At 41.3% G+C, this 26562-nt stretch overlaps 1 protein-coding gene across 1 annotated transcript in view; it reads right to left on the bottom strand.

Annotated features, from left to right (window-relative positions):
* LOC147016816 (talin-1-like) overlaps positions 1–26562 on the bottom strand; it is a 166083-nt gene that overhangs the window by 136659 nt on the left and 2862 nt on the right. The gene's annotated exons all lie outside the window — the stretch shown is intronic.

Raw genomic sequence — 26562 nt, 5'->3', positions numbered from 1 at the left:
TTAACCAAATCACAACTATACAAGAGAAAATGTAAAACGTATCCTTGTAAGAGATGTCTCAACTCCTGTCATACAAAAGAACGATTAAATCAACATTCAAAATATTGTAGTAATCATAAATCAACCGTAATCAATTTATCAAAAGCAGGTTCAAACATATCATTCAAAGATTTTAACAAATCTATAAAACATCCGTTTGTGATACAGTATATGCTGATTTTGAAAGTATCCTTGAAAAGATAGATACTGTTTCTCCAAATCCAAATAAATCATACACAAATAAATATCAAAAACATAATCCTTGTGGTTTCTTTTATGATATCAAATCATCTGTTGGTGATGAATACAAGTTAGAACTTCACAGAGGAGAAGATGCCTCAAAGGAGTTTGTAAGACGATTGGAAAAAGATTGTATAAGACTTAGAGAAATAATGGTTAAAACTTATAAACCAATGTCATTAACAAAGGGAGAGAAAAAGGAATTTAGAAAGAACAGTATCTGTCATATTTGTGAGGAGAAAATTGAGGGAGAGGTCAAGGTTAGGGATCACTGCCATCTTACTGGTATGATCTGATCTGGTATACTGGTATACTGATCACTGCCAAATATAGAGGTCCAGCTCATTCCCGTTGTAATCTTAATTACAAGCCTCCAAATTTTATTCCTGTTTTTCTTCACAATGCTCACTATGACACACATCTATTTATAAATGAACTTTCAAAGACATCTGGAGATACTTCTGCCATTCCTAACACAGATCAAAAATACATCTCATTCACAAAAACAATTCATACATCCCCATAACCCATATCAGATTTCTTGACACATACAAGTTTATGGCAAGTCCATTATCTAACTTAGCATCAATTATTAAAAACTTACCGAATCTTAAATCACATTTCTCAAATCAAGAAGAGATTGATCTCTCATCACAAAAGGGAACATATCCATATGACTATATGGATTAATTTGAGAAGTTTAAAGAAACACAACTTCCTTCAAGGGAAAGTTTCTATGGCAAGTTGAATAAAACTCATATTTCCGATAGAGATTATACACAAGCTAAAAAGGTTTGGGAGAAGTTTAATACAAAGAATCTTGGAGAATATCATGATTTGTATCTTAAAACTGATGTATTGTTATTGGCTGATGTGTTTGAAACTTTTATAACAGTCTGTCATAATAAAAATTCTGATGGATTAGACTCCGTTCACTATTATACAGCCCCGGGTTTGGCTTGGAGTGCTATGTTAAAAATGACAAAACATAAATTGGAATTAATCAGTGATATAGATATGCTTTTAATGATAGAGAAGGCTAAAAGAGGAGGAATATCTCAAGTATGTTCCAAGAGATATGCGAAAGCAAATAAATATCTTCCTGATTATAATAAGAATGAGGACAACTCTTACCTGATGTATTATGATGCTAACAATTTGTATGGGTGGGCTATGTCTCAATCTTTACCATTGGAAAACTTAAATGGGTTAAAGAAAAACATTATGAAAAAGTTTTACAAGACATTGTTGTCTCCTCTCAAAAATAATTGGATGAAGCAAAAGTTGGACATTATTTTGAGGTTGATTTAAAATATCCAGAAGAACTTCATCATAAACATAAAGACCTACCTTAATGCCCCTGATAAAGAAAGTCCAAGAAAAGAATGGTTAAGTGATTACCAACAGTCATTTAATATAAAAGGTAAATCTCCAGAAAAACGAATTACGACATTAAATGATAAAGAAAGTTATGTTTTGCATCAAAGGAACTTGAGACAATATTTATCTGCTGGGTTGAGAGTGAAGAAAATTCATTGGATTTTGAAATTTAAACAGTCATTGGTTAAAGAATTATGTTGATTTTAATACAAAAAGGAGAACAGAAGCAAAAACAGATTTTGAGAAGGACTTTTATAAATTAATGAATAATGCTATATTTGGAAAGACTATTGAAAATGTTAGCAATCGACAAAACATAAGACTTGCTACATTTTGGAAACAAGCTTCAAAGTTAATTAATAGACCAAGTTTTGAGCGAGCGGAGGTGTTTTCAGAGAACTTTTGTGCTATTCATTTGAAAAAAGAGAGTATTGAAATGGATAAACCTATTTATATAGGAACATAAATTATACCGGGCGTAGTTGCGTGCGCCTGTAATACTCGGAGGCTTGGGTTGGAGGATCACTTGAGGACAGGAGCTCTGCGCTGGGCCACGCTATGAGAGGGTGTCGGGCAGCCTGGAATCATAGCGATACCCAATCCTTATCCCTGTGTCGTAAGAGGCGACCAGGGTTGCGTCAGGAAGGGCATCCGGTGTAAAACCTGTGCCAAATCAGAATGCGGATCATAACGGATGATCCGCTGTGGCGACCCCTAACGGGAGCAGCCGAAAGACGAACAACAACAACATATAGGAACATCAATTCTTGACTTGTCAAAGTCGTTAATGTATGACTATTACTATAATAATTTAAAATCAAAGTATAAGGATAATGTGTCATTGTTATATATGGATACAGATAGATTTATATTAGAAATTAAGACAAGTGATGTCCATGAGGATATGATTGTTAATATTGATATATATGATACAAGCAATTATAAGTCAGGAAATGTGTTGTCCTCCTGCCTGGCAGCTCCTGTCCTCCTGTCCTCTTCTCCTCCTGCCTGGCAGCTCCATCCTCAGCATCCTTCTCCCGACATACTCCGCTTCCCTCCTGTGCACATGTCCAAACCATCTCAATCTCGCCTCTCTCACTTTGTCTCCAAACCGTCCTACCTGCGCTGTCCCTATAATATACTCATTCCTTATCCTGTCCATCCTCGTCACTCCCAACGAGAATCGCAGCATCTTTAACTCCGCCACCTCCAGCTCCGCTTCCTGTCTTTTTGTTAGTGCCACCGCCTCCAAACCATACAACATAGCTGGTCTCACTACCGTCTTATATACTTTCCCCTTAACTCTTGCAGCTACCCTTCTGTCACAAATCACTCCTGCAACTCTTCTCCACCCACTCCATCCTGCCTGCACTCTCTTTTACACTTCTCTACCACACTCTCCGTTACTTTGGACAGTTGATCCCAAGTATTTAAACCCATCCATATTCCCCACCTCAACTCCTTGCAACCGCACCATACCACCACCCTCCCTCTCATTTACGCACATGTACTCTGTCTTACTCCTACTGACTATCATTCCCCTTCTCTCCAGTGCGTACCTCCACCCTACTCTCTCTACAGATCATGATGTCATCCGCGAACATCATAGTCCATGGAGACTCCAGTCTGATCTCATCCGTCAACCTGTCCATCACCATTGCAAACAGGAAAGGGCTCAGAGTCGATCCTTGGTGCAATCCCACCTTTACCTTAAACCGGTCCGTCATTCCTACCGCACACCTCACCGCTGTCACACTGTCCTCATACATATCCTGCATCACCCTCACATACTTCTCTGCCACTCCCGACTTCCTCATACAATACCACAACTCCTCAATAAATGAATACAATAAGAAGTTGTAAACATCAATTACATACAGTAGAGATAAATAAGAAAGCATTAGGAGCTTTTGATGATAAAATATTTATTTTAGAGAATGGAATCAATAGTCTCCCTTATGGTTATAAGTATGTGTTTAGATATTGGGTTGGGAATTTTAATGGGCTACCGCCGTCTTTTTACTGATTTATAAATGATAGAATCAAGCAATAACCAAACCAAAGAGTGGAGATGTAATCAGCCTTGGTATTTAAATGGGAAACATAAAGAATGTGAGAAATATCAAATAAGTCTTATTGAAGAAATAACCAGGGTAAAAGTAAATAAAACAAATAAGCAAATAAATTTAATTATAAATAAGTTGGAGGGTGGAAATAAATAGAATTAATATCCTTGAATGGACTGAAAACTTTGATGGTTATCAATTGAACAATGGAAAAACAATTTACTGCAATCTCAAAATGATATGTGACTCAGGAGTTGGTCAAATAAGGGCATTGAGAGAAGTTTATCATTTCATTTCTGCTCAACAAAAATACTTAAACCAAGAACCAAGTTCCAAAGTAATCTTTGTGAATATACTCGATGGTGATGAATGTAATAGGAAAATTAAGTTATTCCCTAAAGGAGAACATGGACAAATATTCATTGGTTCGCTCCTTGAGTAGAATGAAAATATGAAAGGAAAGAAGTGTTTTAATTAGTAAGTCTCAATTTTACATTTGCTGGTATGGAAGGGGGAGGAAATCAGTCTCCTATTTTGGGCTTGAGTCAGAAAGTTTTCCCCATTCATTTGTATGGGAGGGGAGGAAATCAGTCTCCTATTTTGGGGTTTTTGGACCATGAGACAGAAAGTTTTTCCATTTTCCCCATTCATTTGAATGGCTGCCTCAGTAGCCCCATTTATCCTCTACTCACAGTTATTAACAGTGACTAAGAGAACCTTATTAGACGCAACCACCCACACCTACGAGAAAAAAATTCAAATAAACATGACGGTATCGTCCCACATACTCGCAGTACGAACAGTTGGACAGGTGCAATGGTTGATCGGACAGGTACAATATAACACGTACTCGTCCCATGAACAGGCTGGAAATAAAAGTTAACGTTCAGCCCCGAGTTGTCTATTCTTTTTGTGAGTTTCTTGAGCACACGTACAGTTTGCTTAGCTTGCTGTAAACACACCAAATGTTTGCGTAAGCAGAGGCCCTCTCTCCATGGAGGTTGGGGACTCATCTGTGTAAGCCAGGGGTCTATGGTTGTAAGCACAAGCTTTCCACACACATTATGCTACAATCATCGATCAAAATCTTTAAAAAGTGGTGATGCAAAGAGTGGAAAGGAAAGTATTACAAGAAGAAGAATCTTAAAATGCAGGAAAACTTCTGAATTGCAAAGAATGACAGGGAATCATATGGAAGTGTAAGAGATCTAACGGGAGTAATTACTTACTTACAAGGTTATTACTATATGATGTGTGTTTGTCGTTGTACTAATAGAATATTAATAAATAATAATAGAAAGAGGAAGAAGATGATCAATGAAGTAAAATGAGATATGGTCCTGCATAAATGAAGTTATTTTCCCCTTTCTGAATCTGATTCGAAGAACCAACAGATGAGATTTTTTTTTTTTTTAAAGTTAGATGAATAATGGATTACAAAATATGGATGTAGGAACACAAATAGTTCTTAATGCTTACTGTTGGGTTGGCCTGCAAGGTTCCCATCTGAAGCCCTGGGTCACGGTGCAGGTTCGCTTACATTCACCTCTGATGATGTCATCTTATTAAAATAGGCATGTATGGAAGTGATTAACCAAACAAGGACAAAGGAAAGAATGTTGTTCCAGATGACATTGATAGGACACTGAAAATGACAAAAAGAAAGAAAAAAAATACAGCCAAATTGCTTTCAAAACAATGTTGGATACAAGGTGCAAAGCGGTTTGTTTACAAATTAAACGAGAGCGAAGTCGATGGTGCACCATCGCAAATCCCCATGCTTCCCACAAAAAGCAGTTGAATGATGGCAAAAAGTTCCACCAGGAACTACCCAATATCAAATTTTGAGTTAAATTTTGTTTTTCGTTTTGTCCCCTGTGACCTCAAGTCCCCTTGATGCATGAACCGGGGGTCAAATCCCCAAAAATTGTGACATATTTTAAGCATCCCTCAATGTTCATTGCACATACAGTTTCATTTGTTGAAAAATGTTTTAAAACGTGCCCGTAATGACATTTTTCGGTATTTGACCTTTTGACCCCACACCAGAGGGCAGGGCCAAAATGACTGCTCTCGCACATTCCTGCCATGTGCTGATCATAACCACCGAGTTTGGGGAATTTCTGCAGAACCGTTTAGGAATAGATAGCATGATGGACGGACAGACAGACGGAGCCGATTACAACATCCCCCCCGATTTTTAGCATATCTGGAATTGGAATTCCAGATAAAGTATTGTCATCGTGCACCATCCGTCCGTCTCCTATTTCGACTTCTCCAGTCAAACCGCTGGGCCGATCCGGCTGATATTTGGCAGCAACGTTCCGCTCCTGACTGGTAACGGGATTGCAAAGCTCGTTGAGGTCACGTGACTTAAAGTAGGTCAAAATGGCCGACTTAGTAAATTTCTTCAAAAATCTTCTTCACCACACCCACCAGCCATAATGCCACCAAATTTTGATTAAAATATCAGGACAGAGTTCTGATGTTAAATTGCGGAGGTCAGGCGATCACATGACCGGAAGTGTGTCCAAATGGCAGACTTCATAAATTTTTGGTAAAATCGCATCAATTTCTTCAAAAACTCTTCCTCTCCAAACGCACCAGCCAGAATGCCACCAAATTTGGGTTACAATAATAGGCCGGGGCCAGGTAAGCTACAAGTCCGATGGTCCGATTTTTTCAAAAAGTGGGGATAACTAGAGGGTTCATCGAACATCTTACCATGTGCGGTCTTGAGATAAAGATTAACATTCAAAATATAACATTCAATTGAAATTAAGTTGTTCCTTGATCATAATCATCAAGATCATTAAGTTGTTGCTGGCCTAAACTGAACTTTGCAGACACACGGACAAAAAGACAGACATACAGAAATGAACCAATTGCTTCATGACTTTGTGTGTGGAGTAATGACTGATAATTATTTGTTTTTCAAACATAAAACGAGCAATTGTGGTGTTGCGGCATGATTGTACCTGTCATGGAGTATGTGCAACATGTCAAAATTTCACTAAATCAATAAAAAAACAAATTATTTGATAAAAACATGTATGCATGCACCTGTAAAGCCTTAGCTGATTTAAACAAAGTACAGTAATCAAATAAACAAACATATGGCCTCCCAACTCTTCTCACATATTGTCACATGAAAGACTTGGTGGTGTAATGGTTGGAGTATCTGCTCTGAGTCTGTGAGATCTGGGTTTTACGGTACGTGCTGCTTTCTTGCTCAATTCATCTATTTTATATGCAGCCTGTGGCTGTTGATTACATCATTGCTCAGAGCGTGGCCCCTATAGGTAAGAATATGTAATTTGGTCAGGATGCCTCCTCTTCGCAAAAGACAAAGTGGGATTTTCAATGTCCACTGACTAATGCTGGCAGAAGGGACTCCCAGTTTGTCCATCGAAGGGACGGCAAAACCAATGTTGTCTCACTCTGCCTGCGAAACACCAGGGTGACAGTTTACAGCTCGCCCGACATTTGAACCCAGGCCAGACAGCTCAGACGCCATCCTGCCACTCCTCTTTGCTTGATGCTCAGGTTTAAAAAACAGAGAAAAACAACCATAGATTGGCAACCGTTATGCAAGCTTGATGGGCTGAATGGCCTCTTCCTGCCTTGAAGTTGCTTGTAAGGGAACTCAGAGTAAAATCTTTATTTTTTTAAGTTTGGATTTTAACTCTTCATGCAAGCAGCGTCGATAGCTACCAAAGCTAAACCAAGGAACACTCCAGAAACATACAAGTTATAGGACAAAACAGGAAGTGGGAAATGTATGATCCAAATAAAATTTTACTTCTGAGCAGGACGCATTCCTCATAAACATTCAGGAGTTGTCTTTTTATTTTATTTTTCTTTACAAGGGAGGGCATGGAACTCAACTCGTAGAATTTGCCTTGTGTTTGCAAAAGGAATTCAAAGCTATTAGCGACTCAGATTGCGAATGGAAATGTGAGTGGACATTGAAATGCTGCATGGCTTTCCCGGGGGTACGGACTGCACTTCCCAAATTGACAGGGAGAAAAAAAAAAACACACGAGCACGTTTTATGCCATTAGGCCGAGTGCTCAGATGTACCGTAAGCAGGCACACTGCCTCACCTCTCATCTCACTACTCACCCTTGTATTTCTTAATAATCCAAGTACAGTTAAAACAAAGCATTGTGCTTACTTAAATGTGCCATGTGTACAAACTAATCCTCTATATTAGTGCATGTCCACTCCCACCCCCCCCCCCCCCAAAATGGGCCCTTTCATCATAACTCATTCAATCTTCACCTGCCGAAGATGCTTCTGAAACTAATTAAGGTCACACAAAGGACAACCGTGTCCCAAAAGAGGTTCCTGGCCTTTTGCACATCAATCGCAGGGAACTATGTGTGTGTGTGTGTGTGTGTGTGTGTGTGTGTGTGTGTGTGTGTGTGTGTGTGTGTGTGTGTGTGTGTGTGTGTGTGTGTGTGTGTGTGTGTGTGCGAGCGCGCACGCCCCATTGTGACTGACAGTAACAAGAAGGCAGGGGTTGTACAGGGTGTGGCCTCTGCTGTGTTTACATGAACAGCTACCATAATGAATGTCATTAAAAAAAAAAAAAAATCCCTCCGTTGAATTACCAATTGTTGTTGGTCAAATAATTAAAATAATAATGAACGAACAATTGAGTAATAAACAATCAACTTTTCAAGTCGAGCTGTTCAACTGCAACACCAGAAATGCATCTTTTGAGCAATTGCATAATGTTGAGAGCAAGAAGTCATTCAGAAGTAGGTCAAAGGTCAAGTACTGAAACGAAAATGAGAACAATGGAAAATGGAGCCTGTAAACATGGCAAACATAACCGTGCTCATTCCCCCAGCAAGGTGTTTTCGACTTCTCTGTACGCATCATGTTTTGCCTTCATCGCTTCCTCTGGTTCATGTTAATTACGCTGTGTTAATTGGAGCAAAATATTCATCCAGGACTATGATTAATGAAGGACTTGAAAGAATATCTTGAAAACCACCTCAACACAGTGGATTTAAAGACATCCAAGACGAGTGTGGCCCTCTTGAACAAAAACTCTCGCAATGTCATCAAAGCAACGAGCAAGCATCGTTGGTGTCCAAACTGAAAACTGATTGCACAGTGAGTTGGGACCATCATAATATTTTACACATTGAAAGAGTTGTTCAGAGTTGATTGAGAATCGAAAGTTTTCATGTGAAAATACCCCCTAGCTTATCTCGTTATTAATAAACTAGCAGAGATATCCATCAAGGATGGGCAAGAGGATGGAATGGCATTTGATACGATGGGAGGGCCACAAAACGGCACCAGCAATAAGAAAAACAATCGGAAGAAGAATAAGAAAGAAACAAGAGGAAGAACAGGTGATGGGATGGAATGGCATAAGACATGATGCGAGGGCCATCCGAACAAGAACAGCAAAAACAGCAGCAAGGAGAATGGCACTCAGTGGAGCGCATACCTCCACCAGGCTGAACAGTTTACACGTTTTATCCGACTGAAAGGTCAGATCTGCATCCGGACTTGAACCAAAACCTAATCTGCTTGTTCTCGTCACCTACCCAACTCATCCAACAGGTTTTGGCATAATCTGTCCGCAAGTTTTTGAAATACCGTGCTATATATCGTTTTTGTCCCCACCTCTAAATGATGAAGAATCGCTTAAAATTTATTGTGCCCAGATCCAGATCCAGATCCAGATATTCATCAAAATCAAATCAATTCATCCTCATCACACACCCAACCTGTCCATGAAATTTTGGCTGAATCTGTCAATAACATTTGGGAGATATCCTGCTCACAGAGAAAGACAGACAGACAGACTGAGGTGCAAAATAAATAACTAGAATGGGCACTCAGTAGAGCACATACCTTCGCCAATGCTACATTTTGCCCCCCCCCCCCCAGAAACCGTTGATTGTGAGGGTATTTATTCCCATACCACATCTGCCATCTCATATGTGTTATGATGGCTTAAAAACATTAAATTTCCTGTGTCATATCGTATATCACAAGATTGGGCATTGAATTCACAACATTTTGGCATTGGTTGCATGCAAATTGGATAAAAATCGACCGCACTATGGCAAAATGACGATTTTGACCTTTTCATGACCTCGACCTTGACCTTTGTACTCTTAATTTTGTAATTGGTATTAGAGTGTGGGGAACAGAACAGTCAACATTTTGATGTTGGTTTCATGCAAATCGGATAAGAATTAACTGTGTTATGACTAAAACCGCACATTTTGCAATGTCGTGAACCCCCCCCCCCCTGACCTTTGACTCCCAACCGCTAATAAGGGTTATTACGTCATTGTGTCATGTCACATATCACAAGATGGGGCATTGAATTCTGAACATTTTGGCATTAGTTGCATGCAAATTGGATACAAATTGACCGTGCTATGGTAAAAAGACGATTTTGACCTTTTCATGACCTTGACCTTGACCTTTGACCCGATCGCTCCCAAAATCTAATCAAATGGTCCTCAGATAATAACCAATCATCCCACCAAATTGGCTGCGATTCAGTTCAATACTTTTGGAGTTATGCGAATAACAAACAAACAAACAAACAAACAAACAAACACACATATTCACAAATAAATAAATAAATAAATACACAGCGATCAAAACATAACCTTCGCAACAAAGTTTGCGAAGGTAAAAATACCTTCGGTGGCAGAGGTAACAATGACAACAACAGCAGCAAATCAGTGACGTTGGCCTTGTATAAACCAGTCACGTTTCGGCTTACATTATCATTATGCAAGCGTGGAAACGGCCACAGAACGATGACGATTGTCTGGAATTGAAATTAAAAACATAAAAACACTCTTTTATCATTTGATGTAATTCGATTGTTTAAAGGGAAATCTCACTGAACATTGATCTATTTCACGATTTTACCCAAATATGGTCATTGCTCCACACACACACACAAAGTGAAAAGCGGTGTTAAGTAATTGGTTCATGTCCATCTGTCCGGTCTGTCTCATAAGTTAAATGATCGTCAGATTATGATCGAGGAACAACTTATTTAAACTCAATGATAGCTTTTGAACACAAATTGGAACATGAATGGGACGACAAACCTGGCGTTTTACCGTATGTTGTCTCTGAATTTGTCCCGATCGCACATGCGCAGAGAGGAGTGATATAATATTGTTGCTGTTCTGTAAAACCGCATGCCTCTGAGGCAATGGCACACAACATACAGCGACACCAAGGCAGTTATTTCAATAGTATGTGTACTAGTACCTTCCATATGTCAAATGGGTAAATGGTACCTTCCATATGTCAATAGCTCGTTTGATGACCTACGGGTAGCGCAGAGATTTCCCTAAAATTCTATGTTTGAATGGAGGTCAGTGCACAGTCAGGGCCAGAGAGCGCCTCCATAAACCACGGTCCCATGTAAAAGTCGGAGCTGTTACGCATGGCCCTGTCAGTGAGCAATTGAGCCATATTTTGGTTTCGGGGCTTGGTGGGGCATGACTACGATCGCGATGGATCAATGGGGAAGCTTGATTTCGCCAAGAACGTTTGATCCGATTTTTGGCTCCTCCCCTCACCCAGGACTCATAAAAATAACGAATATGGCTCATTTGAGAGAGAACTCGCCGGGGAGCAGAAGACGACGGAACGAGTTTGGAGCAGAACTCGACAGACCTCGCCAAGGAGACAGGTGGTGCAAGGACAAGTGTCGGCACTGAGTGAGGAGCGCCGCGAGTCAGCACGACAAAGTGTGGGGTCATTTATTGCTGCTACAAGCCGGGGCTGCGTTCATTCCATTGTCACTCATTTAGTCTGCATCCTGCAGTAACACTTACACGTACAGATTCTTACACGATTAGGATAGGGTCTTTTCTCTCACGCATCTTTCTTCTACCATCTATCTATTATCTACTCTGGATGCAAAAGAGCAACCAACACGGGCAAGCCCGACCGAGTACGTTCTTTTCAGAATTAACCCAAGAGCGAACTCAAGAGTGAACCGAACTGACCTGCACCTCACATTCTTCCTCTTCCACCAAGCTGCACCCCACCTTGCATTACACTTGTACCTCTCAAACACACACTCGAGACACCCTCAGTATTTCTCCCTCCTCTCCTGTCCTAAGCGTTCTGGGTTGTGCAGGTCTGCCGATCACGTCAGGTATTGAGAGTTTGTTAATCCTCAACTGCTTTGATCTCTCTGGGCTATCTCTAATTTTTCTCAGGGTGTGTGTGTGTGTGTGTGTGTGTGTGTGTGTGTGTGTGTGTGTGTGTGTGTGTGTGTGTGTGTGTGTGTGTGTGTGTGTGTGTGTGTGTGTGTGTGTGTGTGTGAGAGAGAGTATGTGCTTGTCATAGCATAAATTAAGACTGTATAAGAAGATTCGGGATAACTCTGCACTGTCTTCTTTTGTAAATATTGCATGCCTTTTGCTGCACCCCACAAATTCCTTGGTTTCTCTGCTGTACATTTGCAATAAATGTATTTATTGTGCCACATAACTTTCCTCGCTCTTTGTTTTAAAAAAATGTGCATGTTAGAAATGAACCCAGCTAGTTTTTGACTTTTCTTCCATTGGTCTCGCATGGCCCACATCCTAACTTAGCTAACATTATTCCCCAAAATCTGTTAAATAGCCAATGCATACTTGGCAGCTCCGCTCGGCTGCATCTGATACGGTAAGTAACTTAATTAACGCAAGTACATATCGAGGGTGCGATTCCCCGATAAGGAGGTCATGTATTCCGAGGTAAACAGTTGTGAGATGGAGGACCCTGGGCCACGTGGTCAAGTTATTGGCATTTGCGGTCAATTGGCAACCCACAGTGACACAAAGGTATTCGTGTGCGACGGCCTATGATTCCCGGTGAGTCCAGAGAGGAACCCAAGGCAGCCCCTCCCTTGTGGTTCCCCCACGACGCCGGACCCGCAACAATATTTTTACTCTGTCTAGCAATCGAACAAAATTGAAAATCATTCCAAACAGGAAACTTACAGTTTTTAAGGACAACATAAAGGGCATAAACAACAGTTATAAATAACTAATGTAACGTGTTAGATCTGGTGGTGCAATGGACACTGTGTAAAACCAAGAATTCTTCTTCTTCTCTTCTTCTTTCGGCTGCTCCTGTTAGGGGTCACCACAGCGGATCATCCGTTATGATCCTCATAATGATTTTGGCATAGGTTTTATGCTGGATGCCCTTCCTGACGCAACCCTGGTCGCCTCTTACGACCTAGGGATATGGTACACCTATTTTAACCAGGGTATCGGATTTTAATCGGATCAAAACAGCTTGGTTCACGAGTCAGTAAGTGACCACTATATTTATTATGGGTGTTTGCCTGTCTGTCTGTCTGTCTGTCTGTCCGTCCCGATCATAGCTCTGTGGGTTTTTATCCGATCCTGATAAAATTTGGGTGGGAGGTTTATATCATGATCTAGTTGTGTTTTCCTGAGAATGGGCGTGCTGCGCCCATTATGGGTGGAGCCACGCCCAAAAAACGTGTTTTTAGGGGGTAGCCGGTTTCAAGTTACATCTTTTCCGAGGGGGTTTGTCGAATCTGGCAGGGGTTTTGGTATTTTGTTAGCCCAATGGCACCTGCATCGCCCCACGGAGCTCGATTTTTCATTTTCGTCCCAAGGTCACGAACTTAGAAAATGTCAAAAAAATCAATAAATCGGGCATCGAGCTCCCCGGGTTTTCAACTGTTTCGAATGAAAGTTGGTATGCAAATAGTGCTCTTCAAGTGCTACAACTTTCATCATTTACGTTTTTCCTGATTCCCGCCATTAAAAAATAAAAAAGGCGAACTACGTTTAGGATTTCGCAATTTGTGGTCGATTTGTAGTGCTCTTCGATTACTACAACTTTCATCATTTACGTTTTTCCCGATTCCCGCCAGTTTGCCCGTGGCGTCCCCTCGAAGGTCAAAAAATAAAAAAGGCGAACCGTCTACATTGCTCGTGAACCATCGCCGTCTCCAGACTTGTTTACTTTATTTTGCCAATTCATTTATTGCCGTTTCTGCTTATTTGGGGTGATGGTTTTCCTTGTCCACCCTTGAATAGATTGTGCATTCATGCATCTGCGTTAATACTTGGATTGTACATTACTTTGAAACAGTTTCAAAATTTCTCTTTCACTTCACTTTTTAACACATTTCCATTGTCATCTTTCAGACTATTAGCACTATCAATAAATTTTTGAAAGCATTCCTTCAGAATTTTACAGATTAAAACATTTTTCTGCTTACATTTCTTCTTTCTTGCCTATTCAATTAATTTAGATCTCCTTTCAAACCCCTGCAATTGATGCGAGCATTTATTCCCTTCTTTATTCAGCTCATCTCTTAGTACATGTTCCATGGAGTCAACTTTGAACCTTAGATGATGTTTCTCACTTAGCATGGAATGACGTTTCACTTATCCCCACTTTTTTTCTTTCCCCATTTTCTGTATCCTAAAACGTGTAGCTTTCCAGATTTTTTCACAACTCGTAATACCAGCTCCCTCTGGAAGTGAAATATGGTATCAGTACATCATGCACTATAATATAGGAGAGGAAAGCGAATGTCTCCGCACGTTTTATCGACAATCAAAAAATACATTATACACATACAGGGAATTGAAGTCTTTTCGTACAAAGAATGATCCTTTTCACTGGAAACTAGCATTGCTACAGAACGTAGTTTTAGATAGAACTCATAGAAGTGATAGTTGTTTTAAAAGTTACCAAAAAGCTACACCGATATGAATGTACACTCTAGCTTGGAGAATTTTTTTTTTCAGAATAGGTGTCAATACTCCCTCCCTCTGGCAGGGGTCAGTGGTTAAACCTCTTGCATGATTCCCCAAGTGGAGGTGAACATTTCAAGTTGTCTCCCAACCCCCGTCCAAGTTGTCTCTCTCCCCACCGTCTCACCAGGGGGCAGGGGGATTTATTTAAGTCATGACCCGAGTACCCTGAGCACATATGCTGACCAAGCAGTTTTAGATTCCATAACGTTCAAACACAAAGAGTATATAGAGAATCACCAAATTTTAGGATTACTTGTAATATCAGCTTCTTCGGAAGCTAAATATGGGAATCAATACCCCTTCCTCCGGAGGGGGTGAGTGGTTAAACAACTTGCAATATTCCATGTGTACAGGCAAAAATGGCAAATCATTTATTCATAATTGCAGGATTGGGGGAAGGAGAAGGGGATTTATTTCATGCCCGTGACATGACTGTGGGTACCACGAGCAAATATGCAAATTTGGTGGAGATCAGTAAAAAAAAGTTTTTGATTCTACAAGGTTCAGACATATAGATAGATACCCACACAAAATTGCCAAGTTTTGGTATTACTATTTGGACACCATCATGGTCCTTCTGTATGTTAAAAAGTGGTTTAAATTTCCCACCAAATTGTATTTGGAATTTATTGCGACAATTTTAAAGTTTTAGTTTCCCCAGATTATATTTAGTATTTTTACCTCCGCTACCAAGGATGAAGGAGGTTATGTTTTCACCCCTTTCTGTCTGTTTGTTGGGTCGCCGAAATAGGTGACCCTTATTGTCAGTAATTTTGTTTGTTTGTTCGTTTGTCATCAGCATAATTGGTAGTAAACGTGGGCGGATTTTGACCAAACTCGGGTGGTAGGTACATCTTATGACCTAGTGCTTTGGAAATTGTGATGGTTGCTAGGGACGCTTTGGTTCCCTAGCAACAACCGAAAAACCTACAAAATCGGTACCGTTCATGCGAAATCAATTCCGAAAGCCATTATCCCACGTAGGGTTATGAAATTTGGCAAGAATGATCTACAGGTGATGCTCTATCAAATATATTCCGCTTTTTGTGATGTAGGGAATACTTCACCCGCAGCGCCCCCAACAATTAGGGTATGCGGGAAAATTGGCGAAAATTGAAGGCCCCCGAGCGACCAGGTGAGTGCATCGATACGAATGAAACTTTGCAGGTTCATGGTACTCAATGAGTACTACAACTTTGCCTCCGGACATATTGACCAATTTCGCTTAGGTCAGGGGTCAAAGGTCAATTAGTGCAAAAATCGAGAATATGCGAGAGCTGGAGGTGCCTTCGCGCCAAATGCTACTCCTCCTCGCGTTACGGTCGGATGGTCATGAAAATTCACACTAATCGTCTGGAATACATTGTGCACAAACGATCGAGCTGGATTTTCGATTTAGATCTTTGTTCACCCACAGCACCCCCTCGAACGTTGGGGATTTCCGATTTCAAACCGCATTTTCGGTACTTTTCATTCAAATGGATACCGAGTCGTTATCAGTAGATGGAACTGGATGAGATTTGATATGCATAATCTTAAGGCGATTCCCTATCCGCTATATGACATCCATTTTGCTCTATATCTTATAGTTTCCATGCTCGGCGAACCATCGCCGCCTACCGGCTTATCCTGTACACAAACAAACAAACAGACATCTCAAAAAGTTGTGGACGGATTCGGATGAAACTTGGTGGACAGGTTGGGTGTGTGACCATGACGAATTGATTCGATTTTGGTGAAGATCCAGATTCGGATCCGACTACCAGAATTTTTAAAGTGATTCTTCACCATTGAGAGATAGGGCTCAAAAACGATATAAAGCACAATATCTCAAAAATGTTTTGGCCCAGATATGTTCTCGTTGATCATGCATTACGCGGTAGAGGTATGCGCTCTACCGAGTGCCCTCGTAGTCTTTGTTTATATTCGGTGCTTTCAACTGTACTCGGATTTGGGAAATACGGTAACAAATTGGTAATGGCTGGCAGAATAGCCAAGAGGGATGTACACTCACCTGTGAGCTCTTTCGTCTGGGTTCAAATCCAGCCCAGCTATAAACTGTCATCCTGCTGTTTCGAAGACAGGGTGTTACAGTGTGTCTGTGTTGCCGAAGCAGTTTCTTGGCAATGGTTATACTGGGTGGTTGCCATTACCTTTACAGCAATAGTTAGGGCAGGAATTTGTCATTTGGTCATGGTGTCAGCGATAGCTCGTCCACTCGACATGAAGAACACCGTGGGACCTTTAACAACCACAAACCAATACCGGCAGACAGGACGCCCGGTTTAACGTTCGTCCGAGGGACGGCACACATATTGATGAATCACCCTGCCTGCGAGAAACCATGATGACAATTTATAGCTGGGATGGGATTCCAACCCAGGCGAGATAGTCCAGATGTGAGTGCATGTACTCGTTTTTTCTTTCTCATCCCAAAACTGAAACATTTGCACTTTTATTATAAGTTATGATACAGTACTTCCCTCCACTTTAAAAGCTCGAATACAGTTAGGATCAGACCCATATATACAGTAACACCAATATAAGAGAACTAGATTCCAAAACTGCTGCCCAATTATTATGACTTATGCAATGACTGCATTTAGACTCCCAGTTAATCCCCGGGGAACCCAATGGGACATCATCCCGGAATATTTTTTGGTCCCAAGATCTTTCAACAAAAATATGTTTGTTAAGCAACCAAACCCATCTGTTCTGTTTTTCCTACTTTTAGTTCCGTTTTATTACTCATTCTTTGTTTCTCGTCTTGTACTACATGTATTTACATATATGTCACACAGCATTTCAGCAAAGCTGAGTGGTATCATCTCAGTCTAACTTAAGACGAATGTTGATACAAACATTTTATAACCCATATGACTGGTTTGGGTTGGATCTTAACTTCCCCCCCCCCCCCTGGCCAGCAAAAAAAAAAAAAAAAAACTCCAAAATCTTGCTGGTCAGAAAAGAATTCCACTGTTCTGCAGAGGCAGCACATTTTGAAGAGACCAGCCAAACAAAATTCAACAACTTCATCATTATGAAAGCAAGAAATGATGTATAAACAAACAAAATTCCGATTATCTTGCAATTATAACAGAATAATACAAGTTCCTTACAAGGAATTTCAACACTGGAAGAGGTCATTAGACCGATCAAAGCCAGCACTATTGTTGTTTGTCCATGTTCTATCCTTTTTAAATGGAGTGCGTCAAGCAAGAAAGCAGCATGTACCATTTTTAAAGTCTTGGGTATGACTGGCCAGGTTTTGAACTGCCGAACCTTCCAGATTCAGAGCAGACACTGCAACCAATAAGCTACCGAGTCTGTTTGAACCATTATGAAACTCACAGTAATTAAAAAAAACTTTGCATTTCCTCTGTTACTTAATACTATCAGAGTGCCCGCCCTTTGGGCGATCTTGTACCAACAGTGCAACATGTTCTTCTGATGCATACCTTTATTTGGGCGGCGACTGACAACTCTGTGCATGAAAAAATAAATAACCCGGGTTAAGGCCCAGTCACACCTTGACGTTTTAGCCAGCAATGGCAACGTATCAAAATGTATGTAAAACGCTGGCTTACGCTGAACTTTTGATGTTTTTTTAAAAGATTCGGACGTATTCATAACGAGTTGGTTGTATGTATAACATATTAGTAACGGACACAGAACGTTTCGTTGTCTTATAGATAACTTATACCAACGAATGCTTAGCCTGTTGTCGGCGTTCACAACCTATGACCAACGATAGTCTAACTTATGCATAGCGCGCTGAACGTATCGCCAACGATCACGTGGCGTAGCCTATTAAAAGGCTGCCGCACAACGATTCAAATCATAACCGCCAGAGAAATGGAAGTGTCAACATCGCAGTCACAACTTGGCGATCTTGTCAGCGTATGCCGACCTCTGAAAAATGCGTCTAAAACGCTGGCGCACGTCGAATACGGTATGGGTAAGTTTGGTATACGTGAATAGAACGCTAAAGTACGCTGTCATACGTCGTAGTAAGTGGAGTACGTCTTGAAATTTTAAACGTGTTAAACATTTTACGACGTACTTGCCGTATGCCTCACACGTTCCGCATGCGATGGGAATAAGTTGTAGGCATGTTATGCGATCGTTGACACACGTCGACAAAAGTTACTTGTAAGTTACTCATAAGTCGAAACACGTCGAGGTAATGTTTAGCGTACCCGAAACTTATTTATAACCTATGAGTAACGTGTTGTAGGCACGTTACGTGATCGTTGACACACGTCGACACACGTTACTTTTAAGTTACTAATAAGTCGAAACATGTCAAGGTAATGGTTAGCGTCAGTGTTCCAGACTACCTGTTTTTTTTTTTCTTCGGTATGACGGTGATGTTGACACTTCGATTTCTAGTGCGGTTATAATACAATATAATTAATAGGCTGCCACTCTACGATTTAAATCATAACCGCACGAGAAATCGAAGTGTCAACATCACCGTCACACCGAAAAAAAAAAAAAGCCAGGGAGTCTGGAACACTGACGCTAACCATTACATTGACATGTTTCGACTTATGAGTAACTTAAAAGTAACGTGTGTCGACGTGTGTCAACGATCGCATAACTTGCCTAAAACTTATGGCCAGCATAGCAGAACGTGTGAGTCATATGCTGGCATAAGTCGTAAAATTTCAAGCATGCTAAAATTTGAGGACAATCGCAAAGTACAACGATGAAAGCCAGCGTACTACGACGTATGGCAATGTTTTTCAGCGTGCTCTCAATGTTTCCAAAACTTACCCATAACGTATTCGACGTGTGCCAGCGTTTTAGACAATTTTTTCAAAAATCGGCATAAGCTGGCTAAAACGTCAAGGTGTGACTGGGCCTTTACGTGCATGAAGGAAAAACATACCGACTGTTTACAATTCAAAACACCTCTCAGGAACTGGAAAACATGGGGACAGGAAGATTAGACTGTAAATGGTGGGGACTTGTAATACCCTCCCCCACCTGGAGGCGGCGTATATGATACACATTTACATAGAGAATTTGTGTATCCTGCCCCCCCCCACCCTACCCCTCTCTCATCCCCCCACGACCACCGGCAAAGATAAAAACACCCCAATACATTAATTGGGGTCATGCGCGACAAACACACACACACACACACACACACACACACACACACACACACACACACACACACACACACACACACACACACACACACACGTCCATGAATTATCGTAACGATACATACAATTGTGTACAAATTATAGATTTGTTAAAATTGCTTTTAATTGCGTTTATTTCCTGACATTTTACATATATCACTGCGGTATAGAAGTAAAATGGCAGGAAATAGCAGATATGTTGAACCGGACTGAATTAGACGACTGGAATGGATAACATGAGACTTCTTACAAATAGCTGTCATCCTTCGAAACCAAAGATAGCTGTTAAAAGGAACACCTGGGCACATTAATCTCGTAGTGTAGAAGCTGCCGCACACACAACCACACTCGAAGATTTACAAAAAAAACAGTGAGACTTTTTTTTCAAGTTTCATCCAAGAAGACCTGAGCATTTTTTTAGCCAACTTCCTAAAACGTCGCTATGAGCCATGATGATGGAACTCATACCAGCGAGGGTAATAGTGTTAAAGCAAAAGGCCTTTAATGACTCCTCCACTGAGTTACTCTATATGGAACAACTTCCGTCCCGAGCCGTGATGTCATTAAGACGGCCTGAGGCCTGGAGCTTGATGTGACCCAAGAGCTGGGCTCTTCAATCCCGTTAGCTAGGGGCCGTTATACAGCAACACGCACATTTCGACAACGTTGCTAGACATTGCTATTTGGCGTAAAACATCATGGAAACATTTAAAACATTGCAGGAAGGTTGCACGTTTGCAGGATATCACCCCCAGGCCAATGGGATTGACGAGTGCCACAAGCAGCTGGGTTTGATAATGCCTGGTAACCCCAAAAAATGGGAGCATAAAATTATAGACAGCAGGTCCAAGTTTTTCTTTTCTGTTTGTATGTATGTATATATATTTATATATATATATATATATATATATAACAAGCTTTTTTAATACAAATGGTGCAATTTACACAAAACGCTTTTGTTTCTTTATGATACACAAACACCAACAAAGCAAAGTGCAATGAATCTCATACACAAGTCATTTAAGTTAATCACACAATCACGGGACCCTGAGATGACAATTCAAACTAGAAGGGCACTCGGTGGAGCGCATACCTCCGCCACGTGACGCCTGATCCATGAGAACATATCGGGCCCAATACATTTATGAAATATCATGCTATACAGGACTATATCGTTTTTAGCCCTATCGCCAAATGATGAAGAATCACTTTAAAAATTAAATAATTCTCGTACCCAGATCCGGATTTAATTCGGATTTTCACCAAAATCGAATCAATTTTTCCTTGTCACACACCCAACATGGCCACCAAGTTTCATCCAAATCCGTGCAAACTTTTTGAGAAATCCTGCACACCGACAGACAAACAGACAGACAGACAGAGAGGGGTGAAAACACAACCACCTCCACCTACAGTGGTAGAGGTAACTAGAAAGCATCTAAAAATGCAAAGCCCATCTGCATCTGCTTTGTACTCAAATTAACGCGACGAAAACGACAGTTAAATAAAAAATTGTACATTTCATTTATTTGTGTTCTCCATATTCTCACAATAAAGGTCTGTTGAAGATTTGATGACAAAAGCTCAATGGGTAAATAAATAAAGAAGGACGGAAGTGATAAACAAACCAGGCTGTCTCATGCTTGACGCGCTGTTGCAGGACTCGTAGCTATTTATAGTTACTATGACTTTGCCCTTTCAAATTTTGACCTAATTATTAATTATTTTCTCCATATTCTGATTATAAAGGTTTGTTGAAAATTTCATGACAAAAGCTCAAATGGTAAAAAAAAGAAGTTATGACCTGGTCAGAAACACACACACACACACACACACACACACACACACACACACACACACACACACACACACACACACACACACACACACACACACACACACACACACACACACACACACACACACACACACACACACACACACACACACACACACACACACACACATCTCCCACTGCATGGCTTGATGGGCTAATCAAGGCGGACCCTGGTAACAGGTGGGATTCCGTTTGGTGAAGTCGTCCCCGCCCTCTTATCGAATGACCCCAATATTCCTCTGAGCTGCGTTCAGAGTTCCTTGCGAACAGAATGAGTAATAATGTTTATTGCAAATAAAGATGACTAAATATTGTTGCTTAGTATGTGACCTTTTGGTTACATTTCTGAACCAGGATGCCTCTCCTGTCAATATTTTTCACTGGCCAACCAGATCAGCAACTTGGGACATTTACTCCGTGGTTATTGCTGGCCTGTGGTTATTGCTGGCCCATAGTTATTGCTGGCCTGTGGTTATTGCTGGCCCATAGTTATTGCTGGCCTGTGGTTATTGCTGGCCCATAGTTATTACTGGCCTCGGGCCAGCGGGTCCACTCTAAGATCGAACCCTATGAGTGCATAATGTGCCTTATGGGTGTTCGTTCATCGTAATATCTGTTGCAGAATTGAGCAGCCCCAAAACACCCACCCAACCCCGCATCACACATCCCACATCCCACTTGCCTTCTCCTTCTTCTTATTCTTCCTCCTCCCCCTCCTCTTGAGGACCCCTGCAAGTTCAAATCCTTGATATTTTGAATTATGGACAGTAAGAATTTCTTTAATCTGTCAGTATGTAGGCCTAGCCAAAAATGTTGCACTATAAAGCTTAATTTGTCTTACCCATTGGTGGCACCATGAAGGAAGAAGCACATGACAAGAACTGAAGCTTTTACATGCTGTTTTCAACACTGTCCTACAGGGCAATGCTCACAACAACAACTGAAATTCGTAAGATCTCATTCTCATTAACAGTAACAATAACACTCACCCCCTCCCAGGTTAGTTGGTGAGAGTAACTGCAGGAAAAGGCACACCCAGATCTAGTTGGTGAGAGTAACAGGAGTACAAGGGACATCCAAACCGAGATGGTGAGAGTAACAAGAGTACAAGGCACATCCAAGGCAAGTTGGTGAGAGTTACAGGAGTACAAGACACACCCAAATCTAGTTGGTGAGAGTAACAGGAGTACAAGGCACATCTAAATCGAGTTGGTGAGAGTAACAGGAGTACAAGACACATCCAAATCCAGTTGGTGAGAATTACAGGAGTACAAGACACACCCAAATCTAGTTGGTGAGAGTAACAAGACTACAAGGCACATCCAAATCTAGTTGGTGAGAGTAACAAGAGTACAAGGCACATCCAAGGCAAGTTGGTGAGAGTTACAGGAGTACAAGACACACCCAAATCTAGTTGGTGAGAGTAACAGGAGTACAATGCACATCCAAATCTAGTTGGTGAGAGTAACAAGAGTACAAGGCACATCCAAATCTAGTTGGTGAGAGTAACAGGAGTACAAGACACATCCAAATCTAGTTGGTGAGAGTAACAGGAGTACAATGCACATCCAAATCTAGTTGGTGAGAGTAACAGGAGTACAAGGCACATCCAAATCTAGTTGGTGAGAGTAACAGGACCACAAGGCACATCCAAATCTAGTTGGTGAGAGTAACAGGAGTACAAGACACACCCAAATTTAGTTGGTGAGAGTAACAGGAGTACAAGGCACATCCAAGGCAAGTTTGTGAGAGTTACAGGAGTATAAGACACACCCAAATCTAGTTGGTGAGAGTAACAAGACTACAAGGCACATCCAAATCTAGTTGGTGAGAGTAACAAGAGTACAAGGCACATCCAAGGCAAGTTGGTGAGAGTTACAGGAGTACAAGGCACATCCAAGGCAAGTTGGTGAGAGTAACAAGAGTACTAGGCACATCCAAATCTAGTTGGTGAGAGTAACAGGAGTACAATGCACATCCAAATCTAGTTGGTGAGAGTAACAGGAGTACAATGCACATCCAAATCTAGTTGGTGAGAGTAACAGGAGTACAAGACACACCCAAATCTAGTTGGTGAGAGTAACAGGAGTACAATGCACATCCAAATCTAGTTGGTGAGAGTAACCGGAGTACAAGGGACATCCAAATCTAGTTGGTGAGAGTAACAGGAGTACAAGGCACATCCAGATCTAGTTGGTGAGAGTAACAGGAGTACAAGGGACATCCAAATCTAGATGGTGAGAGTAACAAGAGTACAAGGCACATCCAAATCTCGTTGGTGAGAGTTACAGGAGTACAAGGCACATCCAAGGCAAGTTGGTGAGAGTAACAAGAGTACTAGGCACATCCAAATCTAGTTGGTGAGAGTAACAGGAGTACAATGCACATCCAAATCTAGTTGGTGAGAGTAACAGGAGTACAATGCACATCCAAATCTAGTTGGTGAGAGTAACAGGAGTACAAGACACACCCAAATCTAGTTGGTGAGAGTAACAGGAGTACAATGCACATCCAAATCTAGTTGGTGAGAGTAACAGGAGTACAAGGGACATCCAAATCTAGTTGGTGAGAGTAACAGGAGTACAAGGCACATCCAGATCTAGTTGGTGAGAGTAACAGGAGTACAATGCACATCCAAATCTAGTTGGTGAGAGTAACAAGAGTACAAGGCACATCCAAGGCAAGTTGGTGAGAGTAACAGGTGTACAAGACACACCCAAATCTAGTTGGTGAGAGTGACAAGAGTACAAGGTACATCCAAGGCAAGTTGGTGAGAGTAACAGGAGTACAAGACACACCCAAATCTAGTTGGTGAGAGTTACAGGAGTACAAGGCACATCCAAGGCAAGTTGGTGAGAGTTACAGGAGTATAAGACGCACCCAAATCTAGTTGGTGAGAGTAACAAGACTACAAGGCACATCCAAATCTAGTTGGTGAGAGTAACAAGAGTGCAAGGCACATCCAAGGCAAGTTGGTGAGAGTTACAGGAGTACAAGACACACCCAAATCTAGTTGGTGAGAGTAACAGGAGTACAATGCACATCCAAATCTAGTTGGTGAGAGTGACAAGAGTACAAGGCACATCCAAGGCAAGTTGGTGAGAGTAACAGGAGTACAATGCACATCCAAATCTAGTTGGTGAGAGTAACAGGAGTACAATGCACATCCAAATCTAGTTGGTGAGAGTAACAGGAGTACAATGCACATCCAAATCTAGTTGGTGAGAGTAACAGGAGTACAAGACACACCCAAATCTAGTTGGTGAGAGTAACAGGAGTACAATGCACATCCAAATCTATTTGGTGAGAGTAACAGGAGTACAAGGGACATCCAAATCTAGTTGGTGAGAGTAACAGGAGTACAAGGCACATCCAGATCTAGTTGGTGAGACTAACAAGAGTACAAGGGACATCGAAATCGAGTTGGTGAGAGTAACAAGGGTACAAGGCACATCCAAATCTAGTTGGTGAGAGTAACAGGAGTACGAGGGACATCCAAATCTAGTTGGTGAGAGTAACAGGAGTACAATGCACATCCAAATCTAGTTGGTGAGAGTAACAGGAGTACAAGGCACATCCAAATCTAGTTGATGAGAGTAACAGGAGTATGAGGGACATCCAAATCTCGTTGGTGAGAGTAACAGGAGTACAATGCACATCCAAATCTAGTTGGTGAGAGTAACAGGAGTACAAGGCACATCCAAATCTAGTTGGTGAGAGTAACAGGAGTACAAGACACATCCAAGGCAAGTTGGTGAGAGTAACAGGAGTACAAGACACACCCAAATCTAGTTGGTGAGAGTAACAGGAGTACAAGACACATCCAAGGCAAGTTGGTGAGAGTAACAGGAGTACAAGGGACATCCAAATCTAGTTGGTGAGAGTAACAGGAGTACAAGGCACATCCAGATCTAGTTGGTGAGAGTAACAGGAGTACAATGCACATCCAAATCTAGTTGGTGAGAGTAACAAGAGTACAAGGCACATCCAAGGCAAGTTGGTGAGAGTAACAGGTGTACAAGACACACCCAAATCTAGTTGGTGAGAGTGACAAGAGTACAAGGTACATCCAAGGCAAGTTGGTGAGAGTAACAGGAGTACAAGACACACCCAAATCTAGTTGGTGAGAGTTACAGGAGTACAAGGCACATCCAAGGCAAGTTGGTGAGAGTTACAGGAGTATAAGACGCACCCAAATCTAGTTGGTGAGAGTAACAAGACTACAAGGCACATCCAAATCTAGTTGGTGAGAGTAACAAGAGTGCAAGGCACATCCAAGGCAAGTTGGTGAGAGTTACAGGAGTACAAGACACACCCAAATCTAGTTGGTGAGAGTAACAGGAGTACAATGCACATCCAAATCTAGTTGGTGAGAGTGACAAGAGTACAAGGCACATCCAAGGCAAGTTGGTGAGAGTAACAGGAGTACAATGCACATCCAAATCTAGTTGGTGAGAGTAACAGGAGTACAATGCACATCCAAATCTAGTTGGTGAGAGTAACAGGAGTACAATGCACATCCAAATCTAGTTGGTGAGAGTAACAGGAGTACAAGACACACCCAAATCTAGTTGGTGAGAGTAACAGGAGTACAATGCACATCCAAATCTATTTGGTGAGAGTAACAGGAGTACAAGGGACATCCAAATCTAGTTGGTGAGAGTAACAGGAGTACAAGGCACATCCAAGGCAAGTTGGTGAGAGTAACAGGAGTACAAGACACATCCAAGGCAAGTTGGTGAGAGTAACAGGAGTACAAGACACACCCAAATCTAGTTGGTGAGAGTAACAAGACTACAAGGCACATCCAAATCTAGTTGGTGAGACTAACAAGAGTACAAGGGACATCGAAATCGAGTTGGTGAGAGTAACAAGAGTACAAGGCACATCCAAATCTAGTTGGTGAGAGTAACAGGAGTACGAGGGACATCCAAATCTAGTTGGTGAGAGTAACAGGAGTACAAGGCACATCCAAATCTAGTTGATGAGAGTAACAGGAGTATGAGGGACATCCAAATCTCGTTGGTGAGAGTAAC

The sequence above is a fragment of the Eptatretus burgeri genome, chromosome 11 (genome assembly GCF_056783735.1).
Source record: "Eptatretus burgeri isolate ZD-2024b chromosome 11, Ebu_testis_v1, whole genome shotgun sequence".
In the NCBI taxonomy this organism is placed as follows: domain Eukaryota; kingdom Metazoa; phylum Chordata; class Myxini; order Myxiniformes; family Myxinidae; genus Eptatretus; species Eptatretus burgeri.
Note: the sequence above shows the minus strand (reverse complement) of the source record. Positions and strands in the feature narration are given on the sequence as shown.